Genomic DNA, 12,275 nt, shown 5'->3' on the forward strand with positions numbered 1-12,275 from the left:
AGCGATGCTCCCGACAGGTCCCGTTCCCAGTGATGCCTTGCGACAATAACTTTTGATGATGTAGTGGTCACGCGGGACCGCTACGTCATCAAAGGTCATTGTCGCAAGGCATTCCTGGGAACGGGACTTGCCGGGAACATCGCTGAGGCCTGGGGACGCTGCGTGGGACGCTGGAAGGTGAGAATAACATGATTTTATATTTTTTTGATTATTTTTAACATTATATCTTTTTTACTACTGATGCTGCATAGGCAGCCTCAATAGTAAAAAGTTGGTCACACTAGTCAAACACTATGTTTGACATGTGTGACCAACCTGCCGCAGCATTCAAATGTTAAAACATAGTGGAAGGGATTTTATGAAATCCCATCTCCACTATGCGCACAAATACGCAGGTGGCACACCCGCATAAACCCACATGCGGCATGTCTTTGTAGACCACAGCATATCTATTTATATTGCAGAGACGCACAGTCTCCGCAAGATAAATAGCACCGTTCTGTGTATAGGATGCAGTGATTCGGCATGTGTTCAATGAACACATGCGGAATCACCGCGCGTACAAAAGGGGGCAGCGCTTTGGGCGGGGCGGGTGTCCGCTGCACCCAAAGCACCCGGATTCCGGAATGAGGAAACATAGCCTTACACATATTGACCGTATATACATAGCCCCAGGTATCAGTGGGCAGTAATATTTTTTTTGCATCTTAATCCTGATTATTTTATTCCAACGCAATCCAGAGTCCCCTTTTTTTCTCCATTTGCTTGTTGACACTGCAGAATACAGCCAAATCCATTGCATAGTACAGCGTGAAAATCCAGCTATTTTCAACGGGTTTTCCCATCCCAGCCATCACATCTGAGTGCGCCGAAAATTCGGCCATTTTTGTGGTACTGTAAAAAAATTTTGGAGTGTCTTATATAATTTCTTGACACTATTTTGCTGCCCATAAAATATTTAACTGCCAAAAAAATATTTAACTACGGGGCAAATATTTTACACTGGCTTTTATCCACCACACAAATGGCATATCATTGCGCTCAAAATTGTGCCATTTCAGGCCTCCATAGATTTTTTTTTGTTGTGTCTTAGATTACTTATTGACACAATTTAGCTGGGCAAAAAAAAAAATATTTGAAAGTGGGCTATCTCCATCAGACGCCTCATCTATCTGTGGGCTACAAACTGGCATTTGAGACCTCCATTCAACTGTCTTGGCTGTCTGTGACCCTAGTTTTATACACTATTTTGTGGTAAAAACAAAAAATAAAGGCGATATATTGAAAAGTAAGAACAAAACCGTTGGCACAACCCTGAGAATTGTAGGTGGTGCCCAAGTAGGATCCCAATCCGTGAACTAAATATATATAAACTTGGCACACACCAAAGGTTTCTGATGCAGAAAGGTGATTTTTAATTATACAACAGTACATACATACACAGACGTTTCGGTCTAGGACCTTCATCAATGTACGATATATTGTACTGTGAGATTCTTAGTGACTGGGCTTTGTGAGATAGACCAATCCTGTGAGGAGGCACATGAAGCCGTCCCACTGCGTGGTGGTTTGTGGAGTGTGGACGCAGTATCCGCCGCGAAGACTTGGGATTCGCGGCGGATACTGCGTCCACACTCCACAAACCACCACGCAGTGGGACGGCTTCATGTGCCTCCTCACAGGATTGGTCTATCTCACAAAGCCCAGTCACTAAGAATCTCACAGTACAATATATCGTACATTGATGAAGGTCCTAGACCGAAACGTCTGTGTATGTATGTACTGTTGTATAATTAAAAATCACCTTTCTGCATCAGAAACCTTTGGTGTGTGCCAAGTTTATATATATATATATATATATTGAAAAGTGTGATATCTCCGTCAGACCACTCATCTATCTGTGGGCTGCAAATTGTGGCATTTGAGGCCTCCATTCAACTGTTTTTCCTGCCTGTGACCCTAGTTCCATACACTATTTTGCGGTAAAAACAAGAAATACAGGCCACATATTGAACAGTTTGGAAACAACAAAAAATAGGAGCAAAAGAACCTCAATTGAGTAATGTCAAATATAATATTTTAATAATTCAATCATAAAATTATTTTTGTAAAATTATAAAATTTTATCATATGGACAAAGAGTATATATAGAAGGACACAAACAATGAAATCTGAGGCATCAGAATTATTGGTATAGACCAGGTAAAAGGACCAAAATTACATCCAAACCATTAATACAATTAATATGATATTTATATATTTATATCTACTACTTGTAGCAACCAGTGTACTATCCTGTATGTATCAAAGTCTGAACCTGATATCCAGCTAGCAAGTAACAGAGAACATTGAGAGTTAATAGATTAAAGCCAAGATATAGAGAAAAGTAAAAAGGTCATACCCTAATAGGTCCACTATGCCGTCAGAAACCGCAGCGGTTGACGTCAGTCAAAATCAGCCACTTTTAGAAAAAAACGGATCCGCCCCTTTTTTGGGTGGATCCATTTTTTCCCCATAGACTTACATTAGTGGCGGATTTTGACTGATGGTTGTCCGTCACATCCGTTTTTTACGGATCCGTGAAAATTTTAGCAGCTCCTGGCGAAGGATACGGACTCTGAAACGTTTTTTCAATTGCGCATGCCCAGCAGAATTCCTCTGCCGAGCAGTTTAACCCTGAATTGCATTTCCAGAAAAGCCGCAGCAATGCAAATCTCTCTCTCTCTATCTCTCTCTCTCTTTCCTTCCCAGACCGCGGTTCCTTTTAATTTCCCCCGCTGGCCGACTTCACCGGATCCGTACACTACACGGATCCGGTGACATCCGTTTTGCACATGACGGAGGCGGATCCATTTTTAACAGCTCTGGCGGATTTAGCCTCCCGTCAAATAGGGAACTGTGAAACAGGCCTTAGGGTATGATCTTTTTACTTTTCTCTGTGTCTTGGCATTAATCTAACTCTCAATGTTCTCTGTTACTTGCTAGCCGGATATCAGGTGCAGACTTTGATACATACAGGATAGTACACTGGTTGCTACAAGTAGTAGATATATATATATATATATAGATAGATAGATAGATAGATAGATATAGTATATACAGTGTATATATATATATATATATCATATTAATTGTATTAATGGTTTGGATGTAATTTTGGTCCTTTCACCTGGTCTATACATTTAATTCTGATGCCTCAGATTTCATTGTTTGTGTCCTTCTATATATACTCTTTGTTCATATGATGAAATTTTATAATTTTACATAAATAATTTTATGATTGAATTATTAAAATATTATATTTGATATTACTCAATTGAGGTTCTTTTGCTCCTATTTTTTTGTTGTTTCCAGTCAGTATTACAGGAGTATACCTGTTACTTATTAATTGGTACTGTGGTATTGGTGTTTTTATTTGTGTTTTTTTGTATTTATACACATATTGAACAGTGTGGTATCGCCGTCTGACTCCTCATCTATCTGTGGGCTACAAACTGTGGCATTTGAGACCTTCATTCAACTGTTTTGGCTGACCCAAGTTCTATACACTATTTTGAGTTCAAAAACAAAAAATCCAGGCCACATATTGAACAGTGTGTTTTCTCTGTAAGATGCCTCATCTATCTGTGGGCTATAAATTGTGGCATATGAGGCCTCCATTCAACTGCATTTGCTGTCTGTGACCCTAGTTCTATACACTATTTTGCGAAAAAAAAAAAAAAATACAGGCCACATATTGAACAGTGTGTTATCTCCCTCTGATTCCTCATTTATCTGTGAGCTACAAATTGTGGCATTTGAGACCTCCATTCAACTGTTTTGGCTGTCTGTTACCCCAGTTCTATACCCTATTTTGTGTTAAAAAAAGCAAGAAATACAAACCACATATTAAACAGTGTGGTATCTCCCTCAGACACCTCATCTCTCAGTAGGCAACAAATTGTGGCATTTGAGACTTCCATTCAACTGTTATTGCTGTGTTTTACCTTATTGACACCAGTTTGCTAAAAACAAAAGAAATTTACCTACAGTCCAGCTATTTTAAACTTTGGTTTTCCCGTACACGGATCACATATAAGTTCGCTTCCAATTCAGCCATTTGTAGTGAACATAGAAAATATTCTAGTCCATTTAAAATGGGCAAGGTGAGTGGCAAGGGACAGGAAAGTGGACATGATGGTGCATGCAGAGGTTGAGGCTGTGGGCAAGCTGAAATTGTGCCACACAAACACCCATATGTTCTCGCCTGTCCTTCCTGTCTGAATTACTCGGGGACCGCAGAACACCACTGTTGAACCCAGAGCAGTGTCAAAAGGTTGTTGGTTGGATAGCGGATAATGTTTGCAGTCACTTTGCCACCACCTGATGATGCACCCCGTCTTCCACACGGTCAAGTCTGAGTAGCCGTGAGTCTGTACTGCATATTCCCCACCCTTATCCTCCTTCCTCTTGCCATGCCGAGTGCCCGGAGACAACTGATTCCACACTTGGACACTTCAAAGAGCTGTTCACTTTTCCATTTATAGATTCGGGCCTCTCGCCCGGTCCACTTAAAGCAAGGCAAGATGAGATTGCAAGTAGCGATGCCCAAATATTTGAGCAGCCACGTTCACACAAAGGCAACAGTGGTATCGTGTCACAACACATGGACGATGATGAGACACAATTGCCAGAAAGTCAGGAGGAGGACCAGGGTGCGGAAGTGGAAGCCGAGGTGGTGGATGATATAGTAACTGACCCAACCTGGCAGGAGAACATGCAGAATGATGACAGCAGCACACAGGGGGAGGGAGGCGTAGCACCCTAACAGGCAGGAAGAAGCAGTATGGTGGCCGCAGTTAGGTCTTCCCGAGTCTGGTTGTTTTTTAAAGACTCTGCCGATAACCCTAAACAGGCCATTTGCACCACCAGCCATGCCTGCATACCAGCATTACCTGTGTCATCAACAATGCTGTTACAGGGAAAGTACACCTAACCATGGACACGTGGACAAGTGCTTGTGGGCAGGAATGCTACATCTCACTGACACCACACTGGGTTAACATAGTGGAACTTGGGACCCAGTCCAACCTTGGGATGGAACATGTCCTTCAGATGCCGAGGATTGTGGGCCCTACGTCAATCAGGGTTGCCCCCACAGTGTACAGCTCCTGCACCTCCTCCTCTTCAGCCTCCATCTCTGAAATGAGCACATCAGTCACAAGCTGGAAGCACTGCAGCACTGCCTCAGCCAAGCGGCAACAGGCTGTGCTGAAGCTAATATGCTTAGGTGACAAACCGTACAATGCTGAAGAGTTGTGGACTGCTATGAAAGAGCCGGCAGATCTGTGGCTGACACCACTGAACCTATAGCCAGGCATGGTCGTGTGTGACAATGGCCCGAACCTGGTGGCAGCTCTGAGGCGAGGTGAGCTTAACCTCGTAGTTCAGCAGTTTCTGAAAACCTATCCTGAGCTGCCGGATCTGCTTGTCAAAGTACGCAGCCTGTGTGCCCATTTTAGAAAATCAGCTACAGCTTTAGCCGCCCTTGCCGTGCTTCAGCAGCATTTTCAGCATCAGGCTCACCGACCGGTGTATGATGTCCACACAGGTTGGAACTCTACACTGCATATGTTGGAAAGGATTTGTGAGCAGAAGAGGGCAGTTGTTGACTACCAGCATCAACAAGGCCGTCGGTATTCAGTTCAGACTCTACATATAAGACCTCAGGAGTGGACATGGATGTCAGACAAATGTACCATCCTACAAAACTTTGAGTACTCCACCAAGATGGTGAGCAGCGATGATGCCATAATTGGCGTCACCATCCCACTTCTCTGCATTCTGAAAAGCTCTCTGCTCACAATGAAAGAGGATGCATTGCAGGCGGAGCACGATGAAGCAAGGAACCATACAGGGTGATTACACACAGCCCAGCCTCATGTCATCCCAACATGGATTGGTTGACAATGAGGAAGAGGAGGAGGAAGAACAGGAGCTACTGTCATGCGCTATAGACGGTACCACAAGCACAACTGTCATACCGTCTGTTAACGTGGATGGCTTGAGGACAGGGAGGAGGAGGAGGACAGCATGGTCAGTCATCCTGTTGATGAGGACACGGAAGTCTTGCCTGTTAGCAGTCTCACACACATGGCAGACTTTATGTTGCGCTGCCTTTCCCATGACCCTCGCATTATCAAAATTTTCAGTGACACTCATTACTGGTTGGTGACACTTCTAGACCCATGCTACAAGGAGAAAATTCATTCTCTTCTTCCAGAGGCAGACAGGTGTACTAAAATATTGCAATACTAGAGGGCCATTGTTGCGGAATTATTAAAAAAAAATTCCCATCTGAAAATGCTGGCAGCAGAGGTCACAGTTGAACAAGTAAGGAGTTCAGGCAAGAGAGACGCAACTCCAATCCAGCAGAGGCAGGGGAACACTGGCAAAGTTCTGGGAGAGTTTTCTCCAACCCTCCCATTGCCAGAGGCGTGGGGTACTCTCACACGGAGTGCAAAGTTTGGGAAGATGCTGAGGGAGTACCTTGCTGAACGTACCAAAGTCCACCGTGATTCCTCTGTGCCTTTTAATTATTGGGTATCCAAGCTGGACACGAGGCAAGAACTGGCTCTCTATGCCTTGGAGGTCCTGGCCTGCCCAGCCGCTAGCGTTTTGTCAGAGCGGGTTTTTAGTGCCGCTGGTGGAATTATAACTGAAAGCGCATCCACCTGTCAACTGAAAATGCTGACAGGCTGACTCATATAAAAATGAACAAGGGCAGGATTGGGCCAGACTTCTCTACACCACTGAATGATAACAGCGAAACATAACCTCCAATACGGTGTCTTTTTTGGGAGGTGTATTCCCATGCACCTCTTCACACTCACGCATGGGTATACGCTTCCTGATTTTGGCTATTTGGTGCTACCATCAATAGATCACCATGGTGACCGTGGTCTGTGATGCAACAGCCAACTTATTGTGTAAAAGGGTTGTTTTGATGCCCTTTAAAAAAATGTTAGCACAGTATGTTGATGTGTACCCCCCAGGGGGAAATGTTTGTCAGCCCATACACTTAGTGTATGGGGATTACAAGTATAGGAGACCTGCTCCTTTAAACTGGGAAAAAAATTTCGGAGGCCATCCTCCACCTCTCTTTCAACACCACCACTAGATCACCAGGGTGAACGTGTTCCATGATGCAACAGCCAAGTAATTTTTTTCAAGGGTGTATATGATGTTCGTTCCAAAAATGGTTACACAGTATGTTAAGGTGTAGCCCCACATGGGAAAAGGTTTTCAAGCCCATAAACTTAGTGTATGGGCATTACAAGTATAGAAGACCCGCTCCTTTAAACTGGGAAAACATTTTTCGGAGACCATCCTCCAAATTTCTTCCTTGAGGGATTGGAGTGTGTGCAAATTTTGGTCAGACAATGCATTCACTACATGGGCAAACTTTAGGTGAATTAAAAAAAATAAGAATAATAAGAACTTTGGTTTCATGTGGCCATTCAGTACGTGGGTTCAAAGACTCATTGGGGTGCATGTAACTTTGGTGATGTACATATGTGTGTATGTATGTATATGTGAACTTATTTGTTTTTGCTTCATGTATGATACTGTAATTGTAAAAAGTCAACCTTGCTCTTTGAAGCGTTATTCACCAAATAATCAAGTTATCTCCAATCCATAGGATCAGACCACTGTCCCCCCCCAGAGATCTGCAGTCCCTTACTGAATGGAGCAGAGTTGTGCATGCTCCGACTCTGCTGTCTTATCTCTAAAACTGCTGAGAAATATATCTTGCAAAGGGGCCCTAAGCTGTCAGTGTTCGTCCTTGATCACAGTGATCATGTCTACATGGTCGGCACAAAATCACTGTAGCACAATCCATAAAGACCAGCAGGATCAACTGTATGGTCTGGCTGAAGTTGCAAGGTAATTATCAAGTGATTATGTAGAATTCTATTTTAGTGCAAATACTGCTTTTGTGGCTAATTTAAAACAAATTTTGACAACACTTCTAAATTTTGAACTTCAGCTTGCAAGCACCAATAGAAGAAGCTAAAGCCTTACAGATTAACTGCATTCAGATTTATGGAATTCATTGCACCTGAAGGACACTGAAGTCATTTCTTCCAACAAATCTCTAATACTATGGAGTGGCAATTAACCCTGTCAGGAGAAACACATAATATACCTTCTATTATTGATAGACGATCCTACCAGTGGCACACCTATTGGGTGGAAGTCTAATGGGTCTGAACCGTCCCCCAAAAATTTTACTTTTTTGTTTTTATTTTTTAAGCAGCAATGAGCAGCAAGGAATAGAGCCAAATATGGAATCCTACAGTGCTCGTAATGTATACAATTGTAACTGCATCCTTAAGACCAGCATATGATAAATTATAGCAGTGGTGTCTTTCACCTTGCACTCAGGGCCTTTTCTATGATGCCATTGGCACAGTGATGTGCCATTGTAATTTTTTAGGGGGCAGGTACACATTCTGTGGGCACAATGGTGGCTTAATTCTCTTCATATGGCTTATAGTTCTTCTGGGGACACCGTGGTGACTTATTTCTAGCACAGCAGTTGTGGTTTATTTTACATTCAGGGTCCCATTGCTGGTTTTTAGGGGCAGTGGTAGCTTATATTATATTCACGATTAACAGAAGTATCTTAATTTATATTAAAAGAGAAAAGTACCTACATTTATATTCAGCACTGTGGCCATTTTTTTTAATTTGGGGGCCCCAGTGACTATTTTATATCAAGGAGAAAAAGTGGCTACTTACTGTATACTGTATATTCAACGAGGCACAGTCACTATTTACAGGGGCCAATCTAGTTTTTCCTGCACCCAGGGCAAAAATTCACGTACATATAATTTAAGCACTATGAGCAGTTGCCAAACAATGGCTCATTTTCGATTTGTAAACATTCATATGCCACTAGTGAAGTACTATATGCAAATGCATCAATGTGTGTTACATACTCACATAAAAACCAAATATGATTGCAAAAATAAATATAATGGTACACACATGAGTATACATATTACTAGTGGTGTTATTACCATAAAAGTCAGACAAAACACATTGCATATAACAGTAAATAGCTGGGTTTAATAAATCTATATATCCATTCACAATAACATGGGGCATGATGCTACATATCTATGACTGAGAGATGTTTCCTGACGAAGTCCATAGTGGTAAAACGCGCGTTGAGGTGCCTTTAGTCTCCCTCAGTTTCTCTTCCAGTCATAGACACACATATATTTATTTTTGTATGATGTAGAGTGTAATAATCTGCGTTGCACTTTCTCTTGTGTATTTTTTTGGGTGCTATAAATGAGTATAGCATCAATTAGGAGACATGGACATGGCCATGGTGCTACTAGTGGTGATGCTATAGCTGCTGCAGGGACATGACGTGTTTGTTCTGTGCATGCTACGTGTCCAAATGAAACACCTTCCTCTGGTGCACATTCTGCGTAATTTCAAATACCCGAGTACCACTGGACAAATGTGAGGCTAGAACATGTTGAGACGGTTTTGGATTGGATGGCAGTGGCTGTCCGACAGTAAGTGCTTCCCAGTCATCACTACATCTCCAGGCGAAACATGCCTCCTCTCCACAATGTTGCGGACAAAATCAGGTGTGCTCTACGCAACTCCATCAATGGCAAGGTCCACATAACCACTGAAACATAGGCCAGTAAGCATGGGCAGGGACGTTATATCTCCCTAACTGCCCACTGGGTAAATGTGGCGGCAGATGGGTTTGAGGTGGAAGGCGTTCTGGCGCATTTCCTACCACTACCTAGGATTGCTGGATGTTTCTCAGTCCATGTTGCCTCTCTCTCCTACTCTGCTTCTTCCACAGCCTCCTCATCCAGTCAGTGTAATATCTGCACCACCAACTTCAGCATAGCCAGGGGGAAATGACAGCAATCTATTGTGAATCTCATCTGTTTGGAGGAAAAATCCCACGCCACGCATGAGCTGTGGACAGGGATCAAACAACAGAAAAATGCGTGGTTGGTGCAGCTGAACCTCAATCCCGGTCCCGGTGGCGTGCGATAACAGTCAAAATCTCATAGCAGCTCTGGGCCTAGCCGGTTTGACACATATCCCTTGCCTGGAGCAGGTGCTGAATTTGGTGGTGCAGAGCTTCCTTAAAAATTACCCCAATATGTTAGAGCTGCTGCAGAAATTGCTGGCTGTCTGTGAGAGCTTTCGACTTTCACACCCTGCTGCAGCTCGCACTTCTTCCTTTCCGCTCACCACCTCTTATGTGACGTACCCACAAGGTGGAACTCCACATAATTATTTTTTAATTTTTTTTCTAATTCTATATCATTTTAAGTCATTTCCCTATCCACATTTGTTTTCAGGGCAATTTTCCTGCTCTTACCTCCATTTTGCTTCCTTTTTCAGACCCCTAGCCATTACTACAACCATTTTACAGCCATTTTACAGCACAAGAGTTCGGGTCCCCATCGGCTTCTATGGGGTTCGGGTTCAGGGTCAAGTTCGGGTCAAGTTCTGGTACCCGAACCAAACTTTGGACTATAATTCGACTCAACTCGAACATCCAAGGGTCCGCTTATCCCCAACCCTCAATTGAATAACAGAAGGCAACTTAATTTGGAGTTTAACTTCTAGCTTGATTTACAATCAACCCACTGAACCATTTTGATTACTTCCTGTGTATACAGGTTTACATGTAAATGGCAGGGAACTTATTCTGTAGAAATGAACAATGGAATCATTTACTCTAATTGGACCAAGTATCCCTAGTTAAAAACTGTATTTATACAATATAGCAAACCGTTGGCAATTTAGCAGGCTACATTTAATAGCCAAGTAGTAATATATATATTGATTACATTTCTGTAACCTTACTTTTTCCGTTTTATTAATTTGTCTCAATTGACAATCTCTATATAATCTTCAATGAAAAGAAAGAAAAAAATTGACCAATCATTTATTTTTCTTAGTATTGATGAATTTAAAGGTGTAATTAGCCATTGCTTAGAAAGTATTAAAATGAGCTAATATCATAAAAATAAAATATGTTACAACTACTGATATTTAAAGAAAAGAGTATAAACTTAATTACAGAACATACCAGCGTCTGTCAGGGGAATGCCTTTTCAACCTTTTGTATTCCATTTCATGCCAATTGCCAAGCAAATACTGTATAATAAATAGATTGTAATTTATGCTCTGCAATTTGTGTAATTATTAGTCAGATATTTCCTTCCTCCTGTAATAGGGCTAATTATTTAACATCTGAGCACAAAAAATGTACGCGTCTAGTTTCTTATTGTGTAGGTCCCCAGGTTTTTTACTGGCATGTGTATATATTCCTTTTTCTAGGAAGGCAATAACTTAATAGAAACGGTAAAAAAAAGAAAAGGTACAAGGTTTTAGATATACGATAACTATTAATATTTAGAATAATTTTTGGATAAGGAGTGAAACATTCTTATGATTTTTGTTTTGCTGTGATAAAGGACATGCACCTCTGTAGGAAAATACTAGGCTCCATGTTTATTCTTTCTCTACAACAAAATGCTCAAATACAGGAGCAATGTTTTTAGTGAAATCAGATCTTGGTATTTATTGGAGAAGTAGCAGACAAGATTGCAGTTAGGTTTTTCTTCAAGCTTGCTAGAGTCCTTTTGGCACACCTCTTGCCTAAAATTTAACTATGTTTGGTGTCCCCCTTAAATAAAGTTATTTAATGCCGTTGCAATTAATTTTGTTAACACATTCCTTAAAGAGTAACGGTTGTCAGGGCCGGGACCCTAGGCAAAACTTCAAAATGAGGCCCTAAATGCTCATATATTGCACATCACACTCAAACATTTTGGTTGCATTTACATGGGCTGAGTTCAGGCTGTTCATTGATTGCGATCAACAATATTGAAGTCCTGTTTCCGGGCCTCTTTACACGAGCTGAGGAAAACTGATGGAGACAGAATGATCACTAAAAGATCAATCTGTCCCTATACAGTATCATGCTATCAGCAGCATATCTGCAGTTTACACCGAACAATGTGAACCTGACACAGGGGAACCGCACAGCAGAAGACTATTGTACTAAGTTTCGTCAGTGGTCTACTGAGGTCCTGTGGAATGACGCAGCTTTCAGATGCCAATTCCTCTGGGGTCTTTCGGAGTCTCTAAAGGACGCTCTGGCTCTACATGCTCCACCTGGCTGTTTGGTGGAGGCCATGACTCAGGCTATCCGCATGGATCAGAAGATGTGGGAG

Source organism: Dendrobates tinctorius, unplaced genomic scaffold, assembly GCF_039654945.1.
Source record: "Dendrobates tinctorius isolate UK_male_01 unplaced genomic scaffold, ASM3965494v1 ptg000161l, whole genome shotgun sequence".
NCBI lineage: Eukaryota > Metazoa > Chordata > Amphibia > Anura > Dendrobatidae > Dendrobates > Dendrobates tinctorius.